This window comes from Magnolia sinica, chromosome 10 (genome assembly GCF_029962835.1).
Source record: "Magnolia sinica isolate HGM2019 chromosome 10, MsV1, whole genome shotgun sequence".
Classification (NCBI taxonomy): domain Eukaryota; kingdom Viridiplantae; phylum Streptophyta; class Magnoliopsida; order Magnoliales; family Magnoliaceae; genus Magnolia; species Magnolia sinica.
Window position 1 is genome coordinate 49,748,350 of NC_080582.1, and position 19,077 is coordinate 49,767,426.

Below are 19,077 nucleotides of genomic sequence, written 5' to 3' on the forward strand. Positions count from 1 at the left end.
GATGGTGTAGATGAAACATACATCAAGGTGGGGTCCATCCGAGTGGGCCACACGACCACACCATCACAAGAAATAAGGAAAGAGAGAGAGAAAGAAGCACCCACCTTCCTTATTCCTCCTTGATGCTCCAAAGCTCCAATGGGGCTCCTTCAATGGTGGAGATGAGCTTTTTGGTAGCAGGATATGGGGGATCTAAGGTAAGAAAGGGCTAGGAATTTGGAGAGCTTGGGACGTCCAAGGTCTTGCTACCATGGTGGAAATATGGAGAATGAAAAAGGGAAGAGAGAGATGAAGGAGAGAGAGTAATGATGATAGCTCTCTCTCTCTCTTAGCTAGGTAATAAATGATTTGGGGAAAAGGTAGTAGGTATGGGCTGTGGTCATTATTGCTTTGACTAGAATTTATGGATGGCTTAGGGTGATGTCACCCTACCCTTGGGAAAAGTGCCAATGTGATAGGTGGGCCCCACCAAAACACAATCAATGGTCCAAATAGAGCGCGACCTACATCCTTTGATGTACAACTCGGATTGCCGTATGAGACGCGGCGTTGGAACCGCAGCGACGATGCGGTCGTAATGACATAGGTCTTAGGTCAAGCCGACTCGAAATTATAGGATGACACTCAAGGTCGCGCGTAAATACCGGTTAAGGGTTGAAGGTTGCCGAAATTTGACCGAAAAAATCGCGGAAGTCTACGGAATGGTATGGGTTGGGATACGGGTCTTACAACATACATCAGGTGGAGTCCCACCTTGGATGGACGGTGTGGACATAAAACGTACCTCACACTCAATGTACACAAGAGGGGAAAACTCCATCCCTCTATCATACCTGTTATGCCCCAAACTGGGAAACCGGGCTTACAAAATTCTTGATCACCGAATCTGGTGCCGACAGCTTCCGTAGTACCCCATTCTTAGCTCCCAGTGCGCATACGCCAAGTTCCGATCCTGGGATCCTACATGGAGGATTTTCCAATGTACATTTATCTTGTAAGAAGCATAACCACAAGTTTACCCAAATCACAATGGCAACATCATCATCACATATCCAATAATATAAACAATTGAATACAGTGTTGAAAGAAAAATACATATATCAAAATCAAAGCTCCAGAATACGGTTGTATGCTCCAAGCTTCGCGGTGCTGCAACCTAACATCACCTGCATGCATCTATCGTGCATAAGATTATAGAAAGCTTAGAGGGTGGTGTAAGCGTGTGTGATGCACGTGCTAAGCATATAGATATCAGAGTAAGCGAAAATACTGGCAATCCGTAAATCGTACAATATCAGAGTAAGCGAAAATACTGGCAATCCATAAACCGTACAATATCAGAGTAATGCGAAACATGCTGGTAAGTCTATAAATACCATCAGCCTTATCCAAGCTATGCAATGCAAAAAAATATAATAAGCTATTATCATATACTGAGGAAGCAATGCAATATACAAATCCAGACGAGTCCACGAATGCCATCAACCTCATCTAGGCCATATAAATGCATAAACGTAGCAAACTAGAATGCCATATGCCGCAGATGTACTACAATATGCGGTGCGAATGAAATGACCAAGCTAGAGTGTGAAGTCGGGATGATATTACGTAGTATCACAGGCTATGGGGTCCACCACAAGGGACTTCTATCCAAATTAGTCTCATACCTAAATTTGGATAGTTAGAATCAATGTGGTAAACTCCTGATCTCAGGTTACTCACACGCCCCAACCAAAATCCTGGCCATTGGGAAGGAATGCGTAACAAATAGTTACGCACCACTAGCCCGAGTGGATAGTGAATGAATGAATGAGTATGTAACTCTTGCTCAATAAGTCCATATATCAGTACTGTACATCTCTGGGATCATTACGGGGGTCTATTACACTCTATAATAGCTTGCCGTCCCTATCCGAGCGCACAACTGGGTAAGTGGAAGAGACCTCATCATCCTCCTGCCAAAATTAGGCCCGGCTCGTCGATAGTGGACCCATTCTGTAAGCTGGTCAAACTTAACCTAGATATTGCCCCTTCTCTCAGGCGGGTAAGGTCACACCCCCTCCCAATCGACCACGACACAATGGAAGATGCGGCCTACTGGTATACGGCCCTCACACACTCATATATATCCACTCGGTCTAGACGTTGGGGCGTGTACTGGTCAAGGAGGTTTAAGGATTTTCACCCAGGGACATCTATGACACCAGTATGCTAGAATCAAACATTTTCAGTGTCTTATCTAGCCATCCACAATATGCCTGTGGAGGCCATGACACTGATGTTGCTAGGGCGTATAGTAATCACAACACATAATGCAAGATGCATGAGTCATACAATCTAGTCATGCGCTCATGTGAGATAATCTCTGTCTATTAGAGAGTCTCATAACAACCTGCCCATTGACATATGCAATGGTCAATCACATCTCATAACAAACATGCAGATGATGCGTATGGGCATGTATCAATGATGCTATGCTGTCACATACTCATAATCGGTATCGCTAACCGGCATCGATAATCGACATCAATAATCGGCCTAATAAAGGGCCTAAGGGAAGGTCACAATGAGGACATTTAACCATCATTGCCCATCAATGTGGATATTTAACCAACATTGCTCCCAAGGAGTGGCCCACATATGCCAAACATATAGTGGGCCCATGACCTCACACAATGGCCTAATATACATCACCATTCTCTCAATGTCCTAATACACATCATGATGGGCCTCAATTTTGGGCAACATATGCATCACATTGGGTCTCGCTCATGGACCTCATGTACATCACAATGGGCCGCAATACATGGACCCCATATATGTCAAATGGGCCATAATTTATGGGCCTAAAAATACATCTCATTGGGCCTTACCAAATGGGCCGAAAATACATCACAATGGGCCGAAAATACATCACAATGGGCCTTACTAAATGGGCTGAAAATACATCATAATGGGCCTCACCAAATGAGCTAAAAATACATCACAATGGGCCTTATCAAATAGGCCAAAAATACATCACGATGGGCCTTACCAAATGGGTCGGAAATACATCACAATGGGCCTTACCAAATGGGTCGAAAATACATCACAATGGGCCTTGTCAAATGGGTTAGAAATACATCACTATGGGCCTTACCAAATGAGCTGGAAATACATCACAATGGGACTCATCATATGGGTCGCAATTGCATTAAGGTGGGCCTTAAGTGAGAGCTTGGGTTACACCAAAAATCATTTCAATAGTTGCAGGTGTAACATGTGTATCACTGTACACTATCATTCTATGGGGCACATGGCTCACTAATGATGATTAGCACTGCCAAACATTGTCTATGTAAATCAGCACTATCCAAACATTGGACATGTAAATTAGCACTGTCTAAACATTGGACATGTAAATCAACACTGTCCAAACATTGTCCAGTACCGTCCAAACATTGTCCAGCACCGTCTAACACAATTTGGACGGTGTGGATGAAATAAATACATTGTGGTGGTGTCCATGCTGGCAAAACAAGTGAACGGCTTGGGTAAAACACATATAAGGTGGGTCCACAATGGACGAATAGTTTGGATCTAATACATACATTGTGGGAGGGCCCACCGTCCCATCTGGACGGTGCGGATAAAACATATACATCATGGTCATCCCCACCATCTAGATGGACGGTGGGATGAAACACATCCATGGTGGGACCCTCAAAGCTTGGTGACGTCACTCAGCAGCTAACAAGCTGGTGTGATGTACCCAGCCAATCCGTCCAGTAGGTGGGTCCCACATGGGGCCCACCACAATACTATATAATATATATATATATATATATATAAAGAACCCCAACGTCCAGGCCCTGGACGGCCTAGATGTAAAACACATAAATCATGGTAGGGCCTCACCAGTGCCTGTCCTGATAGACAGTGAATATAGAGCATATACATCAAGGTGGGTCCCACTGCCCACACGTGCCACACGTGTGGGGTGGGCCCCACATCCAAACAGATGGATGGCATATATAAAATACATACATCATGGGTAGCCCCTCTCTGCATTGCCTAGAAATGGACGGTGTGGATATAGAATAAATACATTAAGGTGGGTCCACACGTGTGGGGCCCACCAAGCTGACATTTGTGCTCTCTTCATCTAGGTCTATCCTTTGCTGGTCGGTGGACCATACATCATAGTAGGTCTTATGAACAGGGCTGGACGGCCTGGATAATTCACCAATATCAGTGGGTCCCACCGTCCAGGGACTGGACGATGCGGACAACATGTACATCACGGTGGGCCCAGGCCATCATGGTTAAAACATATACATCATGTGGGCTCCACAGCCGTGGATGGAACACATACATCAGGTGGGGTCCACAACACCATCCAAAACGGTGTCCAGCACCATCCAAACATTGGACACTGTAGATGAAACATATACAACGTGGTGCGGTCCATCGTCCCAGTTGGATGGCTGGATCAAATACATGCATTAGGTGGGCTCCACCGTCCCAGCTGGACAGATGGATGAAACACATATCAAGGTGGGCTCCACGGTGATGGACGGCGGCGTAGATACAACACACACGTCATGGTGCGTCCCACCACTTGGACAACAAAATGGATAGACAGTGGGGATCAAATACGTGCATAATAGTAGGGTCCACATAATAGGAAGAGAGAGAGAAAAAAAAGAAGAGAGAGATCGGTGAAAATAGGAGGGACCCCGCCACCATTATCCCCTCTAGTTTACAATCACATACATCAAGATGGGTCCCACCATAAGTGGGCCCTTAAATCAAAAAAATCAAAACATAAAATCACCCACCTTTGGATCTCCTCTTCCTTCTTCCACTAATGCATCCTAGAGCTTCATGAAATGCATTTCAACGGTCGAGATGAAGCTTGGAGGGTGGGTCTGGATGGTAGGAAGGTGGGCCACACTAGCTCTCTCTTATGGAAATAGCTTAGACGGTTGCACTCATGGAGCTTGGGAGGAAATGGGAGAGAGATGAGAGAGAGAGAGGTGATGTAAGAGATGGGTGTGATGGGTGTACTTGATAGGTAAGGGTTGTAAGAGAGAGTTGACTTTAGGGGTTACTTTTGGGGATGTGACATATACTTGATTGATGGGATTGATGGGACATATTTTCTTAGATTTTGTAAAGTATGGCATTTTTCCTCAAACTGAACGTGGACGCACATCTCCTGGCCTGGGTATTGCCTTGTGCTCAAGACGCAGCGACGACGCGGTCGCAAGGCTACAAGTATCAGGTCGAGCCGACTCTGGAATACGAGATACGACTCAGGGTTACGCGCAAATACTTTCTACGGGTCGCGGGTCCCTGGAATTCGACCAGGAGGACCGCGGGAGTCTACGAAATGGTACGGTCTAGGATACGGGCCTTATAGCTCTCCCCTCTTAATAAAAATTTTATCCTTAAAATTTAAAACACAACATAACAAATACAGAGTTCATAAGGGAGGGAAATCCTATCACTATAGATATAATCAAAACATAACATACTAACATCATCAAACACCCTAGAGATGGGGATAACGCCCACGAATCTCAGCCTCGCACTCCCAAGACACCTCATCAACAGAATGGTGACCCCACTGATCTTTGGATCCTGGTAAAAAATGATCGAAACTGAAATACTATGCAGCCTCACAATCTCAACGGTAAGGAGCTATATCAGAAAATCTTTAAGTTATTTGAACTCGGGGATCTAATCATTCTAAGTCCTTAACAATCATAGAGTGTAGGGTAGCTATCAGCAGATATGTGATTTTATCTTCAGGTATTCCCAAGTTATGCTTTGATGATGTTGACTTTGTGATTTAGGTAAACTTGTGGTTATGCTTCTTACGAGATAAATGTACATTGGAAAATTCTCCTTGTAGGATCCCAGGATCGGAACCTAGCGTATGTGAGCTGGGAGTCGAAAATGGGGTACTATGGAGGCTGTTGGCACTGGATTCGTCATTCAGGAATTTTGTGAGCCCGATTTTCGAGTTTGGGCATGACAATACCAACCCCATGACCCCACACTAATGCAATCTAACCATGCAATGATGCACATGGGTCATGAGGGTGAAATAAGTGCCCCATATAGCGATGATGACGTGGAATACACTTCTTCATCCCAAGGAGGGGTCAAGTCTAGGAACTTAGATAGATCCTCTAAGGAGACATCCTCTAGTGGGGGCCCAATAGTTTGGGTTAGCCCACAAAGCTAAGGAGAATAAGACATAAGCCTGAAAGGATAAACGGTCTTAGCAAGGGTCTATGGTGGACCTTTCACCACCTATAGAGAACCCAAGGGCCTACCTTAGGATCACCAAGGAGGACATCCAACCTCAACTGGTTCCAAGAGGTAGCCCTCCTAAAATCAAAAGCAAATCAAGGCCCATGGCCTATACTAATACATGGGCCTAATGGGCAATCATACAAAGCCCAACTCATAAGAAATATTGTGGGCCCATAAGCAAGGTTTGGGCCCAAACATAAAGGTCATAAACCCACATGTTATGGTGAGCTTAATAGGCAGCCCATTATTCCAACCATATGGGCAAATCCTTAAGCTTAAATCAAGTGAATCAGGCCTTACAACTTGGCCCAAGTACAAGGTTAATTTAGTGGAAAACCAAAGACCCAACTACTTGTGTAATTTGGCCTACAAACCCATCACAATAATATGGTAAATATATGCCCAAAGGTCTAATGGGCCTATCAAGAAAGTTCCAGCCCAATAAGGCTTAAAAGTCTAACAAATAACTAAAAATATAGACCCACTAAAACCCAACCAGGGTGGGGCTCAAATGTGCACTAATTAAGCCCAAAGCATGCTAGGAAATAGGGCAAGATATGTGTGCAAACATCCCTAAATTTGATGGGCCATGCTGCCCCAAAACATACAATTATGGGCAACAACTTTGGGCCTATTGTTGAAATTCCAGCCCATCCACTTTCTGGGCCTACTAGAATCCAGCAATAATTTAATTATATAAATATTTTGTTCCCTGGTAACCCACACATGACACAATGGGTCCCACTAGATAGGAGGAGTGCATATAACACATGCATAAAGTGGGCCACCTGCTGGATTGGACATCCAGCAGCAGCCCAATAGGGTTGGGCGTCCTAGCTTGGACAGTTAAGGGGCCTTGGGTGGCAGCCCTTAAAATCATCAAAGTGTGCCCCACATGTGGACGTCCCAATAGGAGGTGGGCCATGCTATGGAGGGACGACGTGGATAAAACCATACATCAAGGTGGGCCGAAAGAGGGTGGATGGCCAGCCCATGGCTAGATGCCAACCCAGCTAGGCCGTCCAGCTATGGCTGCCAGTCCAGCAACAATACACCCCTATTTGGGTGGAAAAATGGTGGCCCATACCCCCAAGATGGGTCCCAACATGATGGGCCACAAGATGGGCCAATTAGGAAGCCACAAGCCTAAGCATAACATGAAGAAAACACATAGACAGCAAGGTAGAAATTAAAAGTTCTGCTGCACAAACATTCCTGTCCACACCAATGTACACCCATAAAAGTGGGCCCAGACTTGTCTAAGAGGGAATAGATGAGTGGTTAATAATTTTTTTTGATAAATACAGTAAGGTGGTGTCCACAAAAGTGGCCCACCACGCGAAGAATCAAGCTAATATTAGTGTTTCCCCTTTATTCATTAAGGCCAGACGGTTCACCTTGAAGGTTGGACGGTCCAGCAAGGTGGACCGTCTGCCCATATGGGCCTGCCCTTTTGGGTGTATTTGGAAAGTCAGCTGGAGGTGGGGTTTATCAAACTTCAAGGTGGGATCCACTCCTCCAAGGGACATGCCACATCAGGAAGAAAAAGAATGAAAATCATGAACCAATCCCATGCCAAACATCAACTACAACAGTCCATACAAACAGTCTAGAATTTCTGGACAACCATATATGGCTGGACATACCAGCCCATATCTGGAAATATCCATCAAATCAAGGGTGGTGTGGCCTTCCTTGGTGGGCCCCACTAATGTCCAGATCAAACCTCAAGTCACCTCACTTGCATGCCTCAGATAAGGCAGCAAATGGGACACCCAAAATCATGGCATAGGTGGCATGGGCGTCCCACCATTGCTGGATTTTCTGGACGTGCTAGGACCACCAAATGGGCCACACACACTCATAAGAGAAAAAGGGAGAGAGAAGAACAATCCAGACATAGGGAAAGGGCTCCGCCACTATTGAGCCCTCCCATGAACAATCACACCCACACATCTTCATTAATATACAAGTTACAACATGGAGCTAGCATATGCATGTCCTTTAATCAAAATGGATGGTTGGGATACCAATTCCACCATGATGCTATGGTCTAGATGACCCATCATTCTATGAAATTAGAGGAAACCACGATGATGGGGTCCATAGAGGAAAACCCTATACATGGGACATGCATGCATAAGGTAGGCCTTTTGGCCACACCTATGGGAATGTGTGGGATCACCATTGATTGGTGGGTCCTACACTTCCCTCATGAAAGAAATAAGAGATCTAAGCTATGGAAATGAAATTCTACATTCTAGAGGAACACCCATCTCTTGATCTCCACCAAAACTCCAACTTTAGGCTTCTAATGCTCCAAGGATACAAGATTAATGGTTAAGATGGGATTGGGATGGATGGATTGAGGGGAAATGAAGGAGAAGGGGGCTAGAATATGAGAGGATGGTGGGGAGGTCCCACCCTCTTGCTAGGGGGCGAATGAAAAGAGAGAAGGGAGAAATGAGAGGGAGAGTAGAGAGAGAGGGGTGTTGTAGTAAAGTGATCATTACCAATGGCTTGGGAAGAAAAACCATTATGGTTTCTATAGGAAAGAGTTGCATGGGGTAGAGAAACTCACCATAGGCTAGGAAAGGAAGAGCTAAATGGGGCTGTAGGGTAGGGATGGGTGGTGTTAGAGATATGGGTGGTGTGGGAGGTGAAACTTTGAGTGGTGTGGGTAGTGTGCGTTGGAAATTGAGCAAATGGGATATTCCAACTTGGAAAACATGCTCTCCACACTAGGTGGGCCACATGATCATGATCAAAGGACTAGAAATAAAATGCCTACAACTTAAGATCTACACATCGGATGGGTGCATGGGACACGGCATCGAAACTATAATGACGATGCGAACATGATGGCATAAGTTTTAGGTCAACATGACCAGACTCGAGGATGAGCGCAAACACTATTCGAGAGTCGCTGGTTGCCGAGATTTGACCGGTAGGACCGCGGGACCAAGAGAAATGAAATGTAAATACACACACACATACATATACACTCGAGTCGGGTCTTACAGCCAAATGGTCGAGACAATGTGTAATGAAAAATTCATGAACAAAAAGGTCGATGATGTGTGGGATTATTTTGACCAGCTTGCTGAAAATACATAATCATGGGACATCTCCCCAAAATCTAGCACCACTTCTAGGCCTACTCAATCAAAGGAGAGGGGCAGAATATATCTTCTGAAAGAGGATGATAATATAAATGCTAAAGTGGCTAATCTCACATCAAAACTCGAGGCCATGGAACTAAAGAAGGATAAGGCTAAGGAAACTGTTTGTGGTATTCGTGCTTGCAACATTCACACAACTATAAATTGTCCAACAATACCTGCTTTTCAAGAGGTACTGAATGAGCAATCTCATGCCGTGAATAATTACCAAAGACCTTTAAGTGGATTCACTTCAAATACATACAACCCTAGTTAGAGAAATCATCCAAACTTCAGTTGGGGGAATAGACAAACTGCTGCTCTTCAAGGATTCCCTAATCAAATTTTAAATCAAGGGAAACCTCAAGAGGATCCAGTTTTAAAGCATCTTTAAAATTAAGAGCGTTTCAATTAGGGTATGCTACAAGCTTTTCAAGACCTTACAAAGGCCATACAAGGGCTTGAGATAAAAAATGCGATTGGGGAAAAAGGAAGCCTTCCAGCTCAACCTCTTCCTAATCTAAAACAATAATATGAAGTCAGCAACCAAAGTTCTTCAAATCAAATGGAGTAAGCTAAGTCTATCACCACTCTTAGGAGTGGGAAAACAATTGACAAATCTCTTCTAGTAAGGTCTGAAAATTCTAAGGACCCAAAAATAGATGGAATTGATAGACTTAGTAACACTCCACATGAGCTAGAACCGGAACATCAAGGAAAGCTGATTGCTCCATTTCCCCAATGGTTGGTTGCACCAAAACCTCTCTCTAACTCTCAAGACATTCCAGAGGTGTTGAAACAATTGAAGGTCAACATTCCTCTACTGGATGCCGTTAAAGAAATACGTTCATATGCCAAATTTTTGAAAGACTTATGTACGACTAAAAGACGACAAATATCATCCTAAAGTAAGATGTGCCATAAAAATATAAAGATCTCGGTAGCCAAACCATTGCTTGTGTAATTGGGAATTACCGGATTGAGAACGCACTTCTTGACTTAGGAGCAAGTGTAAATTTGATCCCATACTCAGTCTATGAACAACTAGATTTAGGTGAATTAAAACTCACTCGGACCACATTACAACTTGTCGATCGCTCAGTTCGTATACCAAGAGAGATAATTGAGGATGTGTTCATCTAAGTTGACAAATTCTACTACCCAGTAGATTTTATTATCCTGTATACTGAACCCATCATGGACATGTGCACTCAAATTCCTGTCATTCTTGGTCGCCTATTCCTTACCACATCAAATGTAATAATTAATTGTAGGAATGGAGTCATGAATTTATCTTTTGGGAATATGACATTGGAGCTCAATATCTTTTTCAATATGAGCAAATAGGTAAAGGATGATGACGATGCCCACAATTTTAACTTGATTGATTCTTTCATGAAAAATAGAACACTTTTGACCTTATCCTCTGACCCTCTAAAGACGTGCCTGACCCACTCCCATGATTTAAATGATGACATGATTAGGGAGATGGGAACCATGCTGGATACTATGGCGGTACTTGAAGTTAACTGTGGAAGCTACAATTTGATGAATTACCCCAAACTGATGTGGTGCCTCTACCGTCTAACCTCAAGGCACCGAAGCTTGACCTAAAACTTTTACCCTCTGATTAGAAATATGTCTATTTAGGTCAAGTTGAGACATACCCAGTGGTGATTTCTTCCCACCTTGAGCAAGAATAGGAGAGTATGCTTATCTCTACTCTTATTGAGCACAAAATAGCCCTTGGATGGTTGATTGCTCACCTCAAGGGAATTAACCCTTTAATTTTCACTCACAACATTTATCTAGAGGACAATGCGAAGACCTCCCGACAACCACAACAAAGATTAAATCTAAACATGAAGGAAGTGATTAAGGTCGAGGTACTTAAACTATTAGATGTGGGTATCATATACCCTATATCCAATAGTCAATGGGTGAGTCCAACTCAGGTGGTTCTTAAGAAGTCCAGAATCATCATCGTAGCTAATGCCTACAATGAACTCGTGCCAACTAGAGTTACTACTAGTTGAAGAATGTGCATTGACTATAGGAAATTGAATACCTTCACAAGGAAGGATCACTTTCCTTTGCCCTTCATTGATCAAATTTTGGAAAGGCTAATTATAACGCTCCGACTTTTCATGACCCGAGTATACGACTCGTTTCCTGAAAACCCGAGTGTTAACCTTAAAGGATGGTCGAATTCGAGTATAATTTTTTGTTTCAACTATTAGAGTAAGCAGATGAGCGTAGAATGGACAAATCAAGATAACGAACAATTTCAAATTTCATTTAGAATATACAAGTGGTTGCCCATAATGACTTATGAAAACCAATGTCTCCAAAATTTATGAATACAAGAATTTCATGATCCAATACATGAGAAATAATATAATGCAAGTAATTAGAGCTTCAAGACCCCTCAGCTCCTTAAGGTAGATACAATCATGCAACCCTGACACTTGAACTTGGCTCCTCATTAGCCCAAACCTAAAAATCAGTTAAGCCACCTGTGCTACCTGTATGGTTATATATTTGATGGATGAGTGGCCAACTCAGTGTGAATTTCCCTCAAGATTACACACTGCTCATTAGGTAAGAAATAGTATAAAACATTCAGACAACCAAAACAGAGTAAATAAAGTATTATTATATGCATGGATACATGAATGCAATCATTGTCCCGGGTAAAACATCCAGATAGTCTGTGCTATGTATGCATGATTAGCCAAACCATTATTAATCCATTTACAACTAGCTTGTTTAATAAGCTCAAAGGTCACTACGGGGAGCTCAGAGCCCAGCGTAAGCCGATAGCTCGGGCATAGTGTCCCATGACCACCATCCTCGGCTCATGAGACTACGACCTTAGGATGTTTAATGGAAACCTGTCGACTAATGGACAATCATATTACAGTATATAGGGCTTACCATCACATGGTCGTATAGAAATGGTACGTCGAGCCACATAAGGGAAATACTAAAACTGAGCCACATAGGGCAATTGTCAAAATAGGCCACATAGGCCGAGTATCAAAACCATGCGATAAAGACCATCCTTGAAAACCCCTTAACATGACAACCTTAGATAGTAGGCCCACATTAGGGGTCGATTTAAACCAATAATTTAATAACCACTAAGTCGAAGGTCCATTACAACCAGTCGGGTTACATCCCAAGTATGGGTGTACATTTATAAGTGGGGGTTTCCTACTAATGTACCAGTTTAAATTCCATAAATAACCCACAAATAATACACACGCATGAACAATTATACAGGATGGACATTAAGGATGTAATATAATAATTCAATTTCCACTAGCTAACACATGTGATTATAAAAGGGAGATATCAAATATAAATAGAAATAAAAACTATAACTTAAGCTAATGAGAATATGGAAAGCTCAAGGGGAAGAATCATCACCTTATACTTGAATCGCTAACTGACGTTACTAGGACACGCGTGCACCCTCAGAGTTGAGTCCTACCATGGATTGTGAAGTTGTACATGAGATCAATGTTCTACCAAGTGTCCAAGGTCAAGATTTATATGACCTATGGTTTGGATTACTTTTAGGATTTTAGTATAGGATTAGGATTTCATCCTAGGGTTTAGTTAAATGCTCGGATTCTATGATTAAAGCTCTAGTTGGTGTGCCATTAATTACAATATAACTTATTAATTATAAGAGAATTATTAGCATTAGTGTTATAATTTATATTAGCTAACGTGACACTAATGATTATTATGGTGAAATGCATATTATGCTCTAATATCAATGATAGTATTTAATAATGATAAAATGAAACACTAATATTTAATAATGATGATTCTTATACGTAATAACTAATATCAAAATAGGTAATTTACTAACGACCATTCATTTCCAATATTAACAATCCCAATGTTAATAGAAGTGGTAAGAATGTATGATTGATCGCAATGTTAATCACAAAATTGCCGTCAACATTAAGGATGAAATTGATATTAGCTATCATGATAATAGTAGTCATTATGATGAGGATAAATAGCGTGATCTATTATCAATGATAATATTTAAGAATACTAATATCTAACATTTGATGGTTGGGATTTGTTTATAATAATTGAAACTAGCATACATAACTTGGTAATAGCTAAACATGATTTATAATTGCAATAACTATAGCAATACCAATTATAATAATAAATCACCTGATTTACTTTGGGTGAGAAAGTTGACTACATTGACACAAGTGGGGTTTGAAGGGTCCCTTGAATGGGGTTGTTTGGGCCTACATTAGGGTGGTCAGGCTTGACAGATTCTTGTCCAAAAAGGGCCTAATTTGGGGCCCAAATTTACCCCCAACTAAGGATCGAACCGGGTCTCTGTTTTAGCCTAGCTATTGGGTCCACTATAAGCCCGAAAATGGGGGTGGGTTAGGCTATCCTTGGCCCAACAAGCAGATGGCCCAGTTGATCCTATGGATCACCTTTGCACTAATTAGAACTGGACAGACTATTGGCCCAGCAACACCAAAATCTTGGCCCATCTGAGAGGTGTTTCACCTCAGATTTTAGCCCAGCTGAGGGCTTGGTTCAGCTCATATTGAAAGCCCAGTCCAGGCATGTTTTCCAGCCCGAGTCAAGGCCCAGTTGAGGGGCATTTTCAGCTCCCCTCACGGCCTGATGAAGGCTTACATCTCAGCCCAGTTTGGGACCCACTGAGAGGTTTCTCAGGTGTGGCAATGACCACATTAACAGTAGCAAAGGTGTTGAGGGTCAAATATTACACATCAGACCCCAATTATTGCCTGGATTTACGAACATGGTACTGTTTAACGGCCCGATTTAATCGTGTTTATGATGCAGAGTGTATTTACGAGTTTGGATTGAAATAGGATGTTAAAAGTAGGGGTTTAACGTCCATGAGTCACCAAGGCAAGGGACGAACCCCAGGGGACCAAGATCGACAAATTTACATGCCAGAGACCCGAGAATTTTGAGAAACTGAAGCTCTAGTGGCCTGAAATTGGTACAGAATACAAGATCATAGGGTTCCCACCATCCATTCAGCTCGAAACTTCATATATGGCCTGAAGACCTTAAATAAGCCGTACACGTCAAATTTCAGTAGTTGGATACCCAACGATCAGATCAGCCTATGAATTACTGATCTGAGGCCCACCTAATATTCAAATATACTTCAAACTCAGGCTTTATCCATTATATGATATGAGAAAAGATGTGAACAGAACGGATTTCTCACGACCATCATGATGATGGCCCATGAGCATCGCATGTATAGAGAGTGTATGTGCACTCAATGTGCACCGGATGGAGAAACCCGGTCAAAGTCGGTGTTGACCGACTTCTTACACAAAATGGCAACTGCTGTTACAGCGAAGTTGCGTTGTAATCATCGGTTGATGTTGTGGGCCCCACCCATTGTCCATATGAAAAATCCAAACCATTCATCGGATTCATAAAGGCCTGCTCACGAAGTCCTAGGTGACGAAATTTCAATGTACAACGGATATTGATTTTTAACTGCCCAAACGTAGGATGGGCGACTGAATGAAAACATCCGTGGACCACACCAAATTTGATCCAAAAACAGTGATTCCCACCTGGTTTTTTGAGCTACAATGAATAGACGGAGTGGATTTCTTTGAAATCATCGAACATAGACCCCACCACCATTACAGCGTAACCATTACGCATGCTCTGTTGTGCCCGGACGCTGTCCGAGTTTTGCAGATGATTGCATGAGTATGGTGATGATCGGTTGGGTAATCCAGACCATCCATTGTGTAGGCCACTAAAAAATGTCCCAAGGGACAGTATTATTTCGGAAAGAATCACATAAACATGGGAGTTTAGAGGATCCAATTTGGCTGCGAAAGGAGGGTGTTACGCAAGCCTTCTCCACCACCTTTGCTTTCGCAATTAAGCAAACATAGTCGGCCCTTCCACCTTCCACGGATGAAATCACCATCCCATACATGCTATAAAGAGAGAGATCAGCAAGAGGAAGAGCTATCATCTCTCGGTGGGACGTGAAGCACAAATCCTATCTTGGCTTGGGTTAGACGTGGAGCAGAGAGACAGAGTTTGGTTTTTATTTTTTTTCTTTCTGTTTTTCTATCTTTTCTTTTGCGATTTAGTTTAATCATGATTATGAGTGGCTAAACCTCTTAGCTAGGGCTAAGAGGTGAAGCTTGTAGCGTGATGGGAGAAATTGTGCGTGTACCTTTCGTTTAGATTGAATGAATTTTGATTTAATTTCATTATGAAAATATTTCCAGTTTAAAATGGTTTGTTGTGACTGAAATTACAATAGATCTGCGATAGCTTGGAGCATGTTCTTTCATTATAGGGATTATCAATTTAGGAAGCCCTGTTGTTCACCATTGTCTCCTGGGCATGGTTGGATGACGGAACTCTTCCTGACATTCATACATATCTCTGATTGGCTGTGGATTAGTTTAATTCTGTTGTTTACTTTGTCTCATGGGCAAGGTTTGGTGATGGAATCCACTCTAATTCATACACCTTTCATCTCTTAAAAACTATATCAAAGGAAGTTCAGTCTTAATTTTCATGAAGATAGGACTCTAAGTCTAGTTGAGTTCTTGAAACAGGCATAAGATCTCCCTGATCTCTACAAGTGGATCCTCTGAATCCCTAGTTTCTTATCTCTAAGTTTTTACATTAATCTCTAACCATTATTCATCAATTTATATTTGATTTAGATTTCATCTTAGGCTAGTTCTATTTCTACCTAGTTTCAGATTACGTACAGGTATCCGTCCCTTGGGATCCGACCTTAGTCTCACCGAGTTTATTACTACATCACAACCCTATACTTGGGTAGTGAACAAGTTTTTGGCGCCGTTGCTGAGGATTAACGGTTACATTTTTCTAAAATTAACTGGTTTTAGGATTAGTTTAAAATTAGGTTTAGATTTTTTTGATTTCTAGAAACTAACCTGTTTTCCTGTTTTGTAGGATCCTGACATAAACTTCTAAATTGGTAATCCCTTTCTAATTCCTCTACTTTTTCTAATTTTAGAATTAGGGTTTGAGTTTTAGAAAAAATAGTTTATTTTTAGAAACCTTCCTCTTTTCTTTTTAGAAACTAGGTTAGTTATTTCTCTTTTAGAAATTCTTTCTAATTTTAGAAACTTTCTAATTCTAGGCCTTCTTTTTAGAAACTAACTTAGCCTCTAGGTTTAGGGAACTTTCCTTTTTAGAAACTAATCTCTTTTGTTTTCTTTTACAGGATCTTAACATAGGAACTTCTCCTTTGGTATCATCTTTCTAACTTCTCCTCTTACTTTCTGTACTTTTCAAATTTTAGATTTAGATTCTTCTTTTAAGTAACTTTCTATTTTCTAGTTTTAGAAAATTTTTCCTTTTTTTAGAAACTAACTTTCTATTTTTATTTTTAGTAACTTTCTAATTCTAACTCTTTTAGAATCTAACTTTAGGTTCCTAATTTATTTTTAGAAATTTTCTACTTGTAGATTTTTTTTGTTTAGAAACTTTCTTATTTTGTAGGCTTTTAAGATAGAAATTTCTAATTCGGTAAGCTCTTTCTCTACTTTCTATTTTTCAGATCTCCTTTAGTAACTTACTTTCTAGTTTAGGACTTTCCTAATTTATTTTAGAAATTTCCACTTTCCTTTAGGAATTTCTTCTTTTAGAAACTAATTACTTCTATCTTTCTTTTTAAGGATTTTCAAATTTTAGACCTTTTCTTTAGAAACTGACTTGTTTTGTTTTCTTCTGCAGGTTTTTAACTTAGGGACTCCAATTTGGTAACTCCTTTCCAACCCTCTCTTTCTTTCTAGATTTTCTTTTCCTTTCTTAGGATTAGGTTTCGAATTTGATTGAGGTTGTGAGTGTTTCATGCCCAAGTGGGCCCATGACAACACTCGACGTCTCTTGACTGAAGGAGGATTGGTTGAGGGGTTAACTATCCATCGTAGGACTAAACATCACTCGAAATCCCCTGAGTTAATTGAAGTGATAGCTGAGAACCAACCTCTTCTACCTCAACCCAGGGTGGAGGACATTTAGGATGAGAATAAGGTGCATCAAGCACCCCCGCCTCGTACTTTATGAGATTATTTACAACCAGTAGGGCTGAGTACGCTCTCATGCATGATTTTTCCTGAAAATACAGGACATATGGACATCAAGCCAAGGGTTATCCAACTCCTTCCTAAGTTCCATGGGCTTGAATCTGAAGAACCATATCTACATTTAAAAGAGTTTGATGAGATCATAGCCACTTTATATTTTCAAAATGTGTCTGAGGACACAGTCAGGCTGAAACTCTTTCCTTTTTCCTTGAAGGAGAAGGCTAAGACGTGGTTACATTCACTGCGTCCTAGATCCATTGGCACATGGAATGATATGCAAAGGGAATTTATAAAGAAATTTTTTCCACATCATAAAATGATTACCCTTAGAAAAGTAATCATGAACTTCACCCAAAAGGAGGATGAAACATTTTACCAATGTTGGGAAAGGTTCAAGGATTTGGTCAGTTCATGCCCACAACACGGCTTTGAAATGTGGCGCATTACAAATTTCTTCTATGATGGACTGACATCTTTCATGCACCAAATGGTCGAGACAATGTGTAATGGAGAATTCATTAATAAAAATGTTGACGAGGAATGGGATTACCTCGATAGTCTTGCTGAAAAAACACAATCATGAGACTATTACCCAAAATCGAACACCACGTCTAGGCCGACTCAATCTAAGGAGAAAGGTGGATTGTATCTCTTGAAAAAAGAGGATGATCTCAAGTATAAAGTGACTACGCTCATAAGAAAAGTTGAGGCCATGGAAGGAAAGAAGGATAAGGTTAATGAAAGTGTTTGCGGCATTTGTGATTGCAACATTCATAAAATTGAAAATTGTCCTACGATACCCGCCTTTCGAGAAGTGTTGAATGAACAATCCAATGCCGTAAATACTTATCAAAGACCTTTCAATGGACCGACCTCTAATACGTACAATCCTAGTTGGAAAAATCATCCAAACTTTAGTTGGAGAAATGGACAAACTACTACCCCTCAAAGTTTCTTCAATCAAAATCCAAATAAAGGAAAACCTCAAGAAGAACCGATTCAAAATTTCATGCAAGAGCTAACCCAGGCAATGCGAGATTTTAAGCAAAAGATGGATTCACGTATGACGGTTATAGAAAAGGGGATGCTTCCTGCACAACCGCTCCCCAATCCTAAACCACAATACGAGATAAGTAATCCCAGCTCTTCAAATCAAATGGAGCATGCTAAATCCATCACCACTCTTAGGAGTGGGAAGATCATTGATAAAACCCTTCCGGTTAGGCCCGAAAAGCCTAAAGAACTGGAAGAGGACAATAATGATGGATCTAGTGATGCCCCATAAAAATTAGAACCGGAACTTATAGAAAAGCCAGTTGCTCCATTGCCCCAATGGTTGGTTGCACCAAAACCTCTCTCTAACTCTCTGGATATCCTAGAGGTGTTGAAACAAGTGAAAGTCAACATTCCTCTACTTGATGTCGTAAAACAGATACCTTCATTGCCAAATTCCTGAAAGACTTATGCATGAC

At 41.5% G+C, this 19,077-nt stretch overlaps 1 non-coding gene across 1 annotated transcript; it reads right to left on the reverse strand.

Annotated features, from left to right (window-relative positions):
* Positions 1–17,927: 17,927 nt before the first annotated feature.
* On the reverse strand, positions 17,928–18,034 carry LOC131217814 (small nucleolar RNA R71). Its single transcript, XR_009157404.1, has one exon. It is a non-coding gene; the product is annotated as a small nucleolar RNA R71 (small nucleolar RNA).
* Between the last annotated feature and the right edge of the window lie 1,043 nt (positions 18,035–19,077).